Source organism: Spermophilus citellus, assembly GCF_964194105.1.
Source record: "Spermophilus citellus genome assembly, chromosome: 13".
NCBI classification, from domain to species: Eukaryota; Metazoa; Chordata; class Mammalia; order Rodentia; family Sciuridae; genus Spermophilus; species Spermophilus citellus.
Window position 1 is genome coordinate 87,487,424 of NC_138193.1, and position 12,683 is coordinate 87,500,106.

Here is a 12,683-nt window from a genome sequence, read left to right on the forward strand (position 1 = left end):
TGGAGAGGAGGAAGAAAGGAATGAGGTGCAAACACAGAAAAGCTGAAGATTCAGTAAAAAGATATCCAACTCAAGACAAGCACTGGTCTGTATTTTTTGGCAAAGACACTCATTACATCTTAAAGATATTTAATAAATGCTTCTAATATTTGAGGTCAAAATTATGTTTTACTTCTTCTTTTTTTTTTTTTTTTGGTGGTGCTGGGGATTGAACCCAGGGCCTTGTGCATGCTAAGCAAGCAAGCTACCAACTGAGCTATCTCCCCAGCCCAAAAGTTATTTTTTAAAATTAGGTTAAGATACTGAAAATAATAATTATGAACTAAACATGATAAAGGCATTCATACATTTAACAAACTTCACAAACTTCTGTCATTAATGCTAAGGAAGGTGTGACCCTGAGGCAGAGGGCTGCACAGAGTGGTGGGGCCAGGCCTGGGTGGGCTTTCCTCCCCAAAGCCCAGTGCAGCTACTCTTTGCTAATGTCAATTAAACATAGAACTGGACAATGTGGAGAGCAAAACAACTCACTTTGCTGAGCTGGGAAGGCTTCACCTGGAGAAACTAAAAGGAAGGCATTCTAAGGAAAAGACGGTGTGCCCAATAGCTTGGCACTGTATAGATAGCAAGAAGTATCAGAGTGAATAGATGACAGTGTGGGGGAGTATGGCTGGAGATGAGGTTGGAAATGAATTGTAAAGGGTCTTGAATAACAACCGAGAATTCGTGTGTGTGTGTGTGTGTGTGTGTGTGTGTGTGTGTGTGTGGAGCAGTGCTTATTTACTTTGTTTTTCAGGAAAGAACTCGGGAATGTGATATCACAGAAATCTTAGTGGGGTAAAGCAGAAGGGGATACTGTCCAAGGGGGTGTGATATGGGCCTAAATTAGAGGTGGTGGAGATGCAAAGGCAAGGTTAGTCTGAGAGCTATTTCTGAGAAGTTAACTGTCAGGAAGTGAATGGGAAGGAGGAGGGAAGCATGAAGGATGACCCTGTTTTCTTGCATGGGAAGGGAGGCAGAGGTAATTCCAACGTGAGTCATTTTCCTGCTTTAAGAAGTAAATAGTTGGTGACCTTGTCAGGAGTCTGGTCGGGCCTTTATCAAACTGTTCCAGATATTCCAGTGGACCAAGCAGAGCTGCAGTGATTGACCTAAAAACTCAGCCTCTCTGTGTGAACACGGCTATGAAGCTGTCACTAGGTAGAACTGATTTGAGGTTCACCAAGGTAAAGGGCCAATTTTATGTCAGTCATTGGAAGTTATAGGCAAGAAAACATAAGTGAAGAAGAGGTGAAGTATCAGGCAACACTGGTATATTATACCCTCCATTCAGCTTTAAAATATTTATGCCCTTTGATCTGATAATTTTAGTGATGTAGCTCAAAAAAGGCTTAAAAGAAGCTATTTTTGGAGTGTTAATCACAATATATTTATAAGAGTAAGACATTAGAGAAAGAGTCTGTGCCCAACAATAAGGGAATACTAAGTGGCTTCTGATACAATCAAATGAAAGAACAGCACGCTGCCTTTAAACTTCATCAGGAGTAGTCTGAACTGCATAAAGGGGACATTAAAAAACTATCTAAAAAGGAAGGAAAATGATAACAGGGACTGCTAGACTCAAGGGTGAATCTCTTGCAGTGAAATGAGTTGTTCTTGACAAGTCAAACGTATATAAAATGAAAATCTAAAACAGATGCACATGTATCCCTAGCAGCCAGCCTCGGCCAAGCAAACCAATGAGAAGACAGCAGGGGAAAGCTTAAACTGAGCTTGGTTCTACGAAACCTGCCTGTATGGTTCCATGTTTTCTGGGTGACACAGAGCCACTTAGAATATCAACAGATTGCAGGAAAACTAAATCACACAAGCAGTGCCAAAGATCAAGTGTTGAGTTACAGCATAACAGCGTCTATGTAAATACTCATTTAGTTAGTATGAGATAACTGTTATAATATTTATAAAACAGTTTGAGAGAGAACAACTATTCTGAATGCCTCGGAGGCAACAACCAAAAACTTCTGGCCACCTATTAGGTCTAATTAAAGTTTCTCATTTTGTTACCAAAATAATTCCTTTTCTAAATTCCATGAGGATTAAACATTCAAAGTAGCAAGATGGTTACACAAACACAACACTGGGAGCCACACAGAGATGCTGGGGACATGAAGGCTCAGAGGTGGTGTGTCTGAGGCCCTGAGTGACAGGAGCTCACATGGCCTCAGGCTATTTCCCTGTAGGGAGTGGGCAGCCTGCCATAGGCCTAGTTTCCAGATATTTTTACCAATTCATCTTTGTTCCATTGAAGCTCTACTCATCACTGGTTACATTAGAAGCATCTTGCCTTCAATTTCATTTGCAACAAAGTTAATTCAGGTTTGAAGTCAGGAAGTTATCTTACTGGGTTTAAAAAATGGGGGTGCTGGGAGGGCACAGCACAGAGATGGATGCCAGTCCACTGTTAGTTGGTTGCACTGCCAGGATCTTTGTGCTGGCTCCAATAGTCCTGGGGCTTTCCAGAAAACCTTTTTGGCCATCTAAAACTTTTAGGACCCAGTGAAAGTGAGCTGGTCTTGATATCAGGCTTGGGGTGAGCCACAGTTAGCAGTGGACATATTACAGCAGGGCTGGAAGGGATCCCAGGTGTACCATGACGAATCCATGATGGGCCCCATTTTTGAGACAGCAACAAAGAAAGCTCCCCATAGTTGTTCGCAAGGGGTGGCTCTCTAAGGCTTCTCCATATCTAATCAGTTTTCATTACAATAATGGACACACTGCATAATAGCAAATTTTGCTCCTTCAAACATGGTGTAAGACCAAGCCACATTTGTCCCTTGGACTTGGGTGAGTCACTTACTGTTCTACTGAATTTTCATGGGAAGTAGTAAAGGACACTTATTTTAGAAAAGCCCTGGCTAGTCTTCACCAGGGTGGCAGTAACCTCACCAGATAGAGATCAGATTTTAGTTAATAAGGCTTCATAGAAAAAATTTTGCTTTTGACTAAAGTTTCCTTGAAAGGCCAATGACTTAAACTGAGGCCCAGAAGTATACAGACCAAATTTCAATTGGTGGTTGGACCTTGGCGTCCCTATTTCTGACATGTTCATGCCTTCCCTAGCTACACCAGCTCCTTTCATGAAAATTTTGGGTTAATCTTAGAAAGCTCTGCTGGAAAGTTTTAGAATATCTGGGGGCTAGCCTATGCAATTTGAAGTTCTAAATAATGAATTAATAAAAATCATTATAGTCTTTTGAGGGAACAGTACAGAATAATTGAAAACGCATATAAAAGCATTTTAAGCACTCAGCCTGAAGAATGTAGAAATACACTGGGAGTATCAAAACAAAAATAATCAGCTTGTATTTGGCTATTAAGTGGGCTGTGTCATTTAATTTTCACTAGTACACTTATCACTCCAACTGGTTTGCTTATGCTGACAATGACATTAACTTTTATTCTTCAATATCTACTAACACTCTTTACTTCTGCTTCCCAAATGCCTGCTGTGTACTAGATGTGGCACTAAGCATTTCTTGTGAGTCAGTCCCATTCGAGCTCCAAAGCTCAATGGACGAAGTAATGTTTTCAACTCAGAGAACTGAGACTCACGGGAGTTAATCACTTGCTCAAGATGTGTAGCTTGGAAGCATCGGGCGAGGATAAGAATGGGATTGGGTCTGGACCCACAGTCCCCATATGTTCTGTCTGCCACACACACAGCGAGATGGCCCAAGGGAGGCCACTTTTCTGGGCAGTTAACAGTGCCACACCAACCAATGCTGTTACTGACTCTGGGAAATGGGCACTTCTTTTTTCAACTGACTGCACTGTCTGGCATAGTCCTATCATGAATGGAGATTAGTAAAGTAGTTACTGAGGACTTGTGATTCCCCCTGAAGAGTCTTCATTGAACATGCCCCTCTCTCCCCCTTATTCTTTCAGAGGCTTAGAGGAGACTGTTCCAAGGAAATCATGAGGTATGATACTAAAATAATAAAAGTTTATTTCTAAAACAAACACCTGAGTTGTTACATAGCCAAACAAATGTGATTTCCTAACAGCCTAACTTAACTTAGCAGGTTATAGATGCATTCCAATGAGACTGCCATTGCTTCATACAGTTCTGGGATTTTCTTCTCACAACAGCATCTATGGCCAATTTTTAAAATATGCAAGGGAGACAGTTGCTATCCTGTGGTTATACCTTGGGTTAGATCAGCCTTGGTGGTGTTTAGCTTTCTTAGCTCTAGCCTCTATCTCACAGCTTCACAATCAGCTTGAAATATTCTGCTGAAGTGACAAAGTCCCAGCTAAAGGATGAAGACATGCTTTTACAACCACAATCAACACAGTGTCAGGAGCCTGCTGGAAGCTTCTTGCCATGTAGCTGCATCAGCAGGGCTGCTGAACCCAAGAAATGCCCACAGATGTGCTGTTTTGGATTCAAACATGAGCAGTATCACCCTGTATCACCTATGACTACACAAAAAATGCACAACGTCTTTCAGTGGTAGAGTTAAAGAATTTAGCAGTGTTTCCCATCTGTTTTTCCTTCATTCTGGATAATATGAAAAGGGGAGAGAAGTGAGGAGGCCTTGAAATGCTCACCCCGTCTAGGCTGGCTCCTTGGACTGCTGAAACTTTGCAATCTCACATCTTTTTTAAAGAAAAGAAGCCTTAACAGGCTGTGAAGTTTGGGCTTTGTTTTTACTCTTAAGTTACTGTTAATTATACCATAGAGCTTATTCATGGCTGGGGAAATTTAGAAGTGCTGTTTTCTTCCTCTATGAAGATTCAATTTAGAACCTCAAAGGTCACTGATGTGGACACACAGCCACTGAAGACTCTGATCACGATGCTGGATGCACACAAGTCCCTGAGAAGAAAGCATCTCCAGACTGCTCCTCTGTGGAAGGATGGAGAACCCATACTCTACTCTAACCTACGTTATAGTTGGGTTTTCAATTTCTGCCTAGGAAATGAGTTTCTTGGAGGGATACTTCAGGTTCTAAATCTGTTCTGATGGTCATAGTGTGGGAGTAACTTCCTGGGAGGAAGTCAGGCAGTTTTAGAAATTGCATCATTTCTTTTAAATCTCCTGTGTACTATTCAGAGTCCGGAATAGTCATTTACTCTGGGATCCTGGAGTCCAAGAATCTAAACGCTGTTCTTGCTCTCAGAACAAGTCCCCCTGCAAATCAATCCAACATAGTACTACAGTGGGGTATTTGTTCCTTCTACACGCTGAGACTGAGGACTCACTGAGAGCACTGTTCTGAGCCCTGGGGACACTGCAGCAAGCAGATATCCAAGGACTCTGCCCCTGAGTCCAAAGGGTCTCATCATATCCAAATGGTTCTAAAAAGATATGCCAATAGCAGGTCCTGCTCATAACACTCCACGTCAGGGTACGAAATTTGAGATTTGAAGGATTTACAGAGAAGACTTCAGTGAAATCATTTAGGAAGGTGTAAAGAGATGCCACATACACTATGAGATTATCAATGAGATTATCAATGACACAGCTGGCCTGGGCGAGCATTTCTTTAGATGTCAGTGCATACTGCAACAGTGCACAACAATACTCTTCCTCAAACCAGCACAGGACCAGAAGACCCCTTATTGTCTTATCATTTACCTCTCTGAACTGATAAGACACCTGCATCCCTGGCCAGTGAAGTCCTTTTTATTTCTGCATCATGAGTTGGGTGCATTGTTGGGCAGAAAAGTTCCACACTTAGAAAAAAAAAATGCAAGAACCTGTTGGAGAAACTAACTTTACTTTTTATTTTTCCTTTTTAATGTAAAGATGAGATTTAAAAAGAAATTGTAATTAAGCAGGAATCTGAGCAAATACATACATGTCTCTTAGAAGTGTGCAGAGAATCATGGGCACAGATAACTAAGTTTGAACATGCTGGTCTGTGGTTCAGCACAAATTAGGGGAGTGTGAAGTCACAGCTCAAGTGAGGTCCTGCGGATGCTGGGGCCTAGACAATGTCAACGAAGCAGTGATCTAGTTTCAATTTTTTTTTTTTTTTTTGGTACCACAGATTGAACCAGGGGTGCTTAACCACTGAGCCACATCCCCAGCCCTTTTCATTTTTAATCTTGGACAGGCTCTTGAAAAGTTGCTTAGGGGTTCACTAAATTGCTGAGGCTGGTCTTGAACTTGCAATCCCCCTGCCTTAACCTCCCAAGTCATTGGGATTACAGGTGTGCATCACTGCACCCTAAAGCGGAGATCTAATATTAGTAATTCTGTCAGCAAATGATTGAAAACAACAACAAAAAACGTTTACTGATTTAATAAAAAACTTGATTATTTTGTCCTTTTTAGGTTCTAATAAAGAAAACATCTGATCTTAATCCTTCTTTATAAAAAGAAACTTGAGAATAATGTTATCATGTAGGTTGACTCCTACCTCTATTTAATGACTTAATTTCTGTGGAAGCCCATTTCATCACAGAAGTCCTTTCTTGGAAGCCTACTGTTGCTTTATTTAATTTTGGATATTTCCTGGGATGGTAAGTCTATGTCTAAAATGGCTGAAAGAGTCTTACAGGTTTCTTTCACACACTGTAATGAAATAGACTGACCAGGGTTCCAAGCCAACAGAAGAAATATACATTTTCCTGAGTTCCATGAAGGGAAATTTCCCTACTGCTTTTGGTTGATTCTTGTTGGAAAGAGAACATTATTTCTCAGTAATGGAGCTCAATTCTTGTATTAAGCATCCATTAAGGGCTGATTAAGCCTTCCACTTATAGAAGTTGAAGGAAACATTTCATTTTCAACTTTAAATCCAGTCTCAATTTCATAGCAAGGCCCACAATCCAAGGTGTGTCTATGGGTACATGAAAATTATATATAGAAGTCATTTTGTCAATCAGTACAGTCTAAAAAGCAGATAGGAACACTGGCAGATCAAGGTTTCCTGAATAGGAAGGGAAAAAAACCTAAGTAAAGAAGCTGTCTGTGTAAAAGTCAGAGGATAGCCTGTTTTTAGGAAAACGTTCAAGGGGAAGCCATTGGACTTGCCAGACTGGCCCATCTGTGTGCCTACAGGTGTTCCACCCTGTCACAATCTAAGTACTCTGAGGAATATTCCTTCAGCAGCTTTCAGAGGGTCCTGGCCAGAAGGGACCTCCTTTGAAGGGGTCTTTCCCCCATGCCTGACCATCAGAGGATAGAAAATCAGGTTTGGCCTTCCGGAGCGAAATAAGAAGAAAAAGGGCACATAGTGGACCTCTGAAACACCAGTGCCAGCCTCCCTTCTGAACAGGAGACACTTTACACAAGGATGAGAAGCAGGAGCTCAGACAATAGGCTGCAGCTTAGAGGCTCCTGGAGTTAACTGGGGAGATCTGTATTACTGTTCACACTGCTGGGGTCCTGAAACGGACAATGAAGGGAGGAGAAGAACTGCTTCAGGGAGACGCAGGGTAAGACCTAAACAAACGGAAATCAAACACTGCTGATTTTGTGATAACTTTAGACCCATTCTGAAGTTAGTACAGTATATGACAACCAGACCGTTTTCATCCTCACCCTCTAAGTAATAAAACGGAAAGTTCAGGAAGTCCCCAAACAGGACTAGCCTCTGAAATAAACAATAAAAATACAAGTCCCACTTTCTCACTTCTAACAATGTCCAGAGGTGTGAAAGGACAGTGAGGTCAATAGGTGAGGCACTGTCACCACACTTGCACTGTGGAAAGCACACCATTTCAACTGGATTACAATAAGGTGAGCCAAGCTCTCATCTTCAGGCTTCTGAAGATGAGAGCATGGGGGATGAAGCACACCACCCAAGGGGGACCTAAAATATTCTCATTCTTCAAAAGTGCATCCTTGAGATGTTATATCCAGGCTTTCTCTTGGAGAAACCAGGAGCCACATGTCACCGAGAGATAAAAGAATTCACCTGTTACTCAAAGCAACTGCACTCTCTGTTTCAGGAGCAGTAACTCTACTGAACAACCCACATCCAGAGTGCTTACGCTTTATAAAGTACTTTCATATATGAACATTATGTCACCTAATTTTTATGGCACTTTTGTGACATACAGGACAATATTATTACTCTCATTTTATCAATGAGGCAACTGAGCCAGGATTATATCATTATCACCAAGGCACACAGCTAATACATGACAAAGTTGTGATCATGACCCTTTGGCTATAAGATAAATTCTTTCCAATTGCAGAAGTTTTTAATTTTAAGGAAATATTTGGAGAAGCAGCTGTGAAAAATGTTCCAATGAAGATGCCAGTATCATAACATTATAGTTTAAAAATAAATAACATTAAGTTCTATGACTTGTATATTTTAAAGATGCTACATTAAATATTTACTATGTTTGATTCCAGGGATGAACTAAATAAACAATGATGAACAGATACTCCAAAGAGATTGTGTGTCACACATATCTAAGAAGATACTGTTTTGATATAGTTAGGTTTTATCAAGCAGATATGTAAGGAAAAGGTACACTGTATAATATAGACTGACTTGGCATAAAGTATAGACCCCTCCTCTATTAGGGACAAATCTTATTTAATCATGTGCTCATTGAAGATGATGACTATGGAGATCACTGTAGTTATAACGTTACAGCCAACTGAAGAGAAAAAAACAGCCCCAACGGGAGCCAGGCATGCTAGATTCCATGTGAAAGCTCTACTTAAAATATTACTATGCAGTATAGGTAGTGAGTATAAAAAACTGCTGACCCCTAATCAGACAAACTACAAGCAAGTAATTTTTATGTGCATCTTACAGCTCATTTGCAGAGAACCTCAGATATATGACATTCCAAAAACAACTTGAAGCCATGTAATCAGAATATCTTAACTTTGTTTATATATATGTTATAAAGTACATATTTATATTTTATATATTATATATGTAGTAATATTATCCAAAAGTAACCAATTTTTGACAAAAATATCTTTTTTTTTCGACAAAAATATCTTATGTGAGAAAGGTGAAACTGAGACTCCGTGATTTCCTGCCAAGAAATGACTCAATATCTGACCTCAGTTATCTTCTAGAATAACACACAGTTACAAATAAATTCTTACCCATGATAATTTTCAAGACAATGTTCTGGGCAGTGAGTAACACTCTGGATCTGGCTACCTCAGACTGGCCCTGTTCTCTCTGGCCAGCTTGACAGGGGACACACCTTGGCATTTTGCTTCCCAAAGTCAACATGTATGATGTAGCAGCAGCATGGGCCTGAAGAGCCCATCAATTAGACTGAGAAAGTTCTCTATGATCAAAGCAGTGTTCTTTCTATGTAATATCTGGCAAAGGATGACAGAGCCCCAGGTAGAGAGCAGTTCCACTGAACACTGACTGAAGTTGCTATAGTCCAGCACTCAGCACGGGAAGGGTGTGCATCCCTGATGTACAGTGAGTGATGATGGTGGAAGGGCTGCTGGTTTACTTGTTTGCTGTCCTTGGGGAATCATGAAATAAAGATCTATTTGTGGCCTGGCATGATGGTGCATGCTTATAACCCCAGTGGCTTGGGAGGCTGAGGCAGGAGGGTCATGAGTTCAAAGCCAGCCTCAGCAACAGCAAGGTACTAAGCAACTCAGTGAGACCCTGTTTCTAAATAAAATACAAAAAAGGGCTGGGGATGTGGCTCAGTGGTCAAGTGCCCTTTAGTATAACCCTTGGTACCCTCCTCAAAACAAAGAAGATCTATTTGAGCCCTGAAATAATTTTTGCTCTGGAAAGGATTGAGAGAGGCATGTAGCATGTAGTCAGTGCTAAGGCCATGGGATGTTGTAAGCCAGCCCTGGCGTGTCATAACGAGGGACCATGTGTCACATCTGCCATCACACATTATAATTCCCACTAGGCCTCTGATTTCTACCTAATTCATACTCAAGTCATCTTTTAAGCCATTTTTAGCCAAGCAGCCTACGTTAAAATAAAATCTTAGTTTGTGTATATTTGTGTAGGAAGCCAGAAGACAAAAATTTAGAAAATCAGAAGATGCTCCATTAAAATGAGTGGGTAATTACTACTTAGCTTCTTTCTAGTAGAAGGATGAATTCCCTAATGATGGGTATTACAAGTAATTAGACAAAGCTGTTCACTTTTCAAAATTAATCATCAATCCTATTAATTATGTCTGCATTACACATACTATTAAATTAGCACACATAATATGAGGTCTTCACACATCAAAGGAGAAGCATTATCATTGCACATTAGTGACTTGATAATTTAGCTGAAAGGAACACAAATACTGGTAATTAGAAGACTACTTTTAGTAGGATTGCCATTTTCATTTTTCTTATGGTAAGGAAAAACAGTACTTCACAAGGTGGAAGCAGGCTAACTTTATTTTTGACCACTCTGAAAACAGCAAAACAAAACCAACAAAACAAAACAAAACAAACAACAACAACAAACGAAAGAAAGAAAGAAAGAAAGAAGAAAAGAAAGAAAGAAAGAAAGAAGGAAGAAAGAAAAAAAAGGTCAGTTTAATTGTAGGTGTGAGGTTTTTAGAAATCTGTATCTGACCAATTAGGGAGACCATTCGCCCAGGGACAAGACCAGCAGCTATGGCAAGGTCAGCAGCACAGGCTGGGTGGGGTGAGGGGGTTTGTGAGGCACAGGTGATCCTATAGACAGTCTGGAATGAAACTGAGGAAGCCTGAAACAGGAAACAATGCAAACACTGGTACCTGGTGCCCTCTGGAAAAGCCACCAGGGGCTTTACGACATGGCAAACAGTGGCGTGCCCCACCTTTCCTTTGCCAGGTGATCTTTGCCTACAGTGATATGGTTGCCACTGAGACACAGCTGGTAAGTGCCTTTGGCTGTGCTGGCCTCGCTCAGGTTGACACCATGACAGAGATCAGGCTGATTAGAAGTCGCTGGTGAGAGAAAAGGCCCCCAAACTAACTTGAGAGTCAGACAGAAAATCCCTAAATCAGAGTCATGAGCTGAACTTCCAATGCTTGGAGACAGCAGGGCCGGGCAAACAAGGGTGAAATCTAACAAGGTTATTTACAAAATAAGCAACAGGTGGACGGAGGGGCTTAATGACTATTAAAGTACCACCACAAAATGCACCAAGTGTTAAGATGAAGGAGTGACCAGAGCACACGGGTACTGCTCACCAAGTGCTAACTCTTCCTAACACCTTCCTGGAAAGAGTCAGGAGTATGGAACACAATTACACCTGTATCACTGTAGGGGGCAGCTGTGGAGCTAGATGTGTTTGAAACGAAATTTTCACTGTACCCTCTTGAGCTTCTGTGAACCACAGTTTGGTGAAAGTGCTTGTAATCTAGCTAAAAAATCAAAATCAAATTAATCTTTCCTACCTACATTAAAGATTGGTGTATATTTTAAAATGATCCATCAGTTGGAAACATAAAAGAAAGTAAAAAAAGCAAACGACAAAAGAATGGACACAGAATCCTATGATTTGCAGGTTTCCTTCCACAACTCTGAATTTGCCAATTTGGTTTTGTGAGAAATAGAAGTGATTTACTAGTGTAGAGCAACGAATTTACCAGTTGAGAAGTTTACTAATTATGTATTTACTAATTAGGCAGCAAAACACAATAGGAACTTTCATCTAAACAAAACAATCTCAGAATTTTCAACACAGGCGAGATTTGCTGCTAGATTTTCCCTCTGAAGGTACATGGAATTCTCAAGGTTTCCCAAGGATGAACCAAGTGCTCCTGATTGACTTTTGACCACTTTACTACCAAAGTACTGATATATAAACAGGTTGATGCTGGGTGTATTTTTCCTGCCTGCAATGTGAAATAGTACCTAGATATATATCTTTATTTAGCTCTCACCAAAGGCAAGGCCATTTCTTGTATAAATTTTTGGTTAGCTCTTTAAAAAAGTAAGTAGCACTAAACTGAATGCATGTCTTGGTATATTTCTGGCTCCATTTAGGAGTTGCAGAGCTGATGGGTAGTACAGAGAGGCCCAGATCGCAGGCGCTAAGAGCTACCATATGTCCTGGTTTGCTGAAGACACTCCTGGTCTCTAGCTGTGGTCCCACCATAATTATTACCAGACTCCATTTCACCCTCAATAGCATCAAGGCTTGAAAAACAAATGGTCACTCTAAAGGAGAGATGTAGCTTCCCAAATATAATCTTCAATTCTCTTTGGTCATTATGCTGGGGAAAATCTAGCTCTTAAGATTCCTGAGAAAGTGTCATAACTGTCACAAAACTCTGCAGCCAGAATCTCTCTTTTTTCCCCAGGTATTACTCCAAATATCTGCAATGATTTGTGTCTAGAAAGCATGCAAAGTCCCCCAAAATAAATGCGGGATACCTACAATTCATAAAACTCACATCGTTTTTCATTTGCTACCCTGATGAAGGGTTCACTCTCAGATTGAGATGCGTCTTGTCTTTCATTTGACTTTATGAGCTAAACTGGATGCAAAAGCAATAACAGAGTGACAGCCTTGGGAGCAGGGACAGTCCTTGATTAGAGATGCCAGCTGTTGTAGCCTCGCCTTCTGGTCCCTGGAACAGCATCTGGCTAATGTTTACAGGACTGGTTTGGTAGGAATGTTAGGGGCTAACATACACATGTCCTCTGCTCAAGGTATATCACCACGGGTCATAAGAAGGAGAGGGCTCTGTCAGTTACTCAGACCTCTGTGTG

At 40.8% G+C, this 12,683-nt stretch overlaps 1 protein-coding gene across 5 annotated transcripts in view; it reads right to left on the reverse strand.

Moving 5' to 3' along the window:
• CRIM1 (cysteine rich transmembrane BMP regulator 1) overlaps positions 1 to 12,683 on the reverse strand; it is a 180,912-nt gene that overhangs the window by 13,430 nt on the left and 154,799 nt on the right. The gene's annotated exons all lie outside the window — the stretch shown is intronic.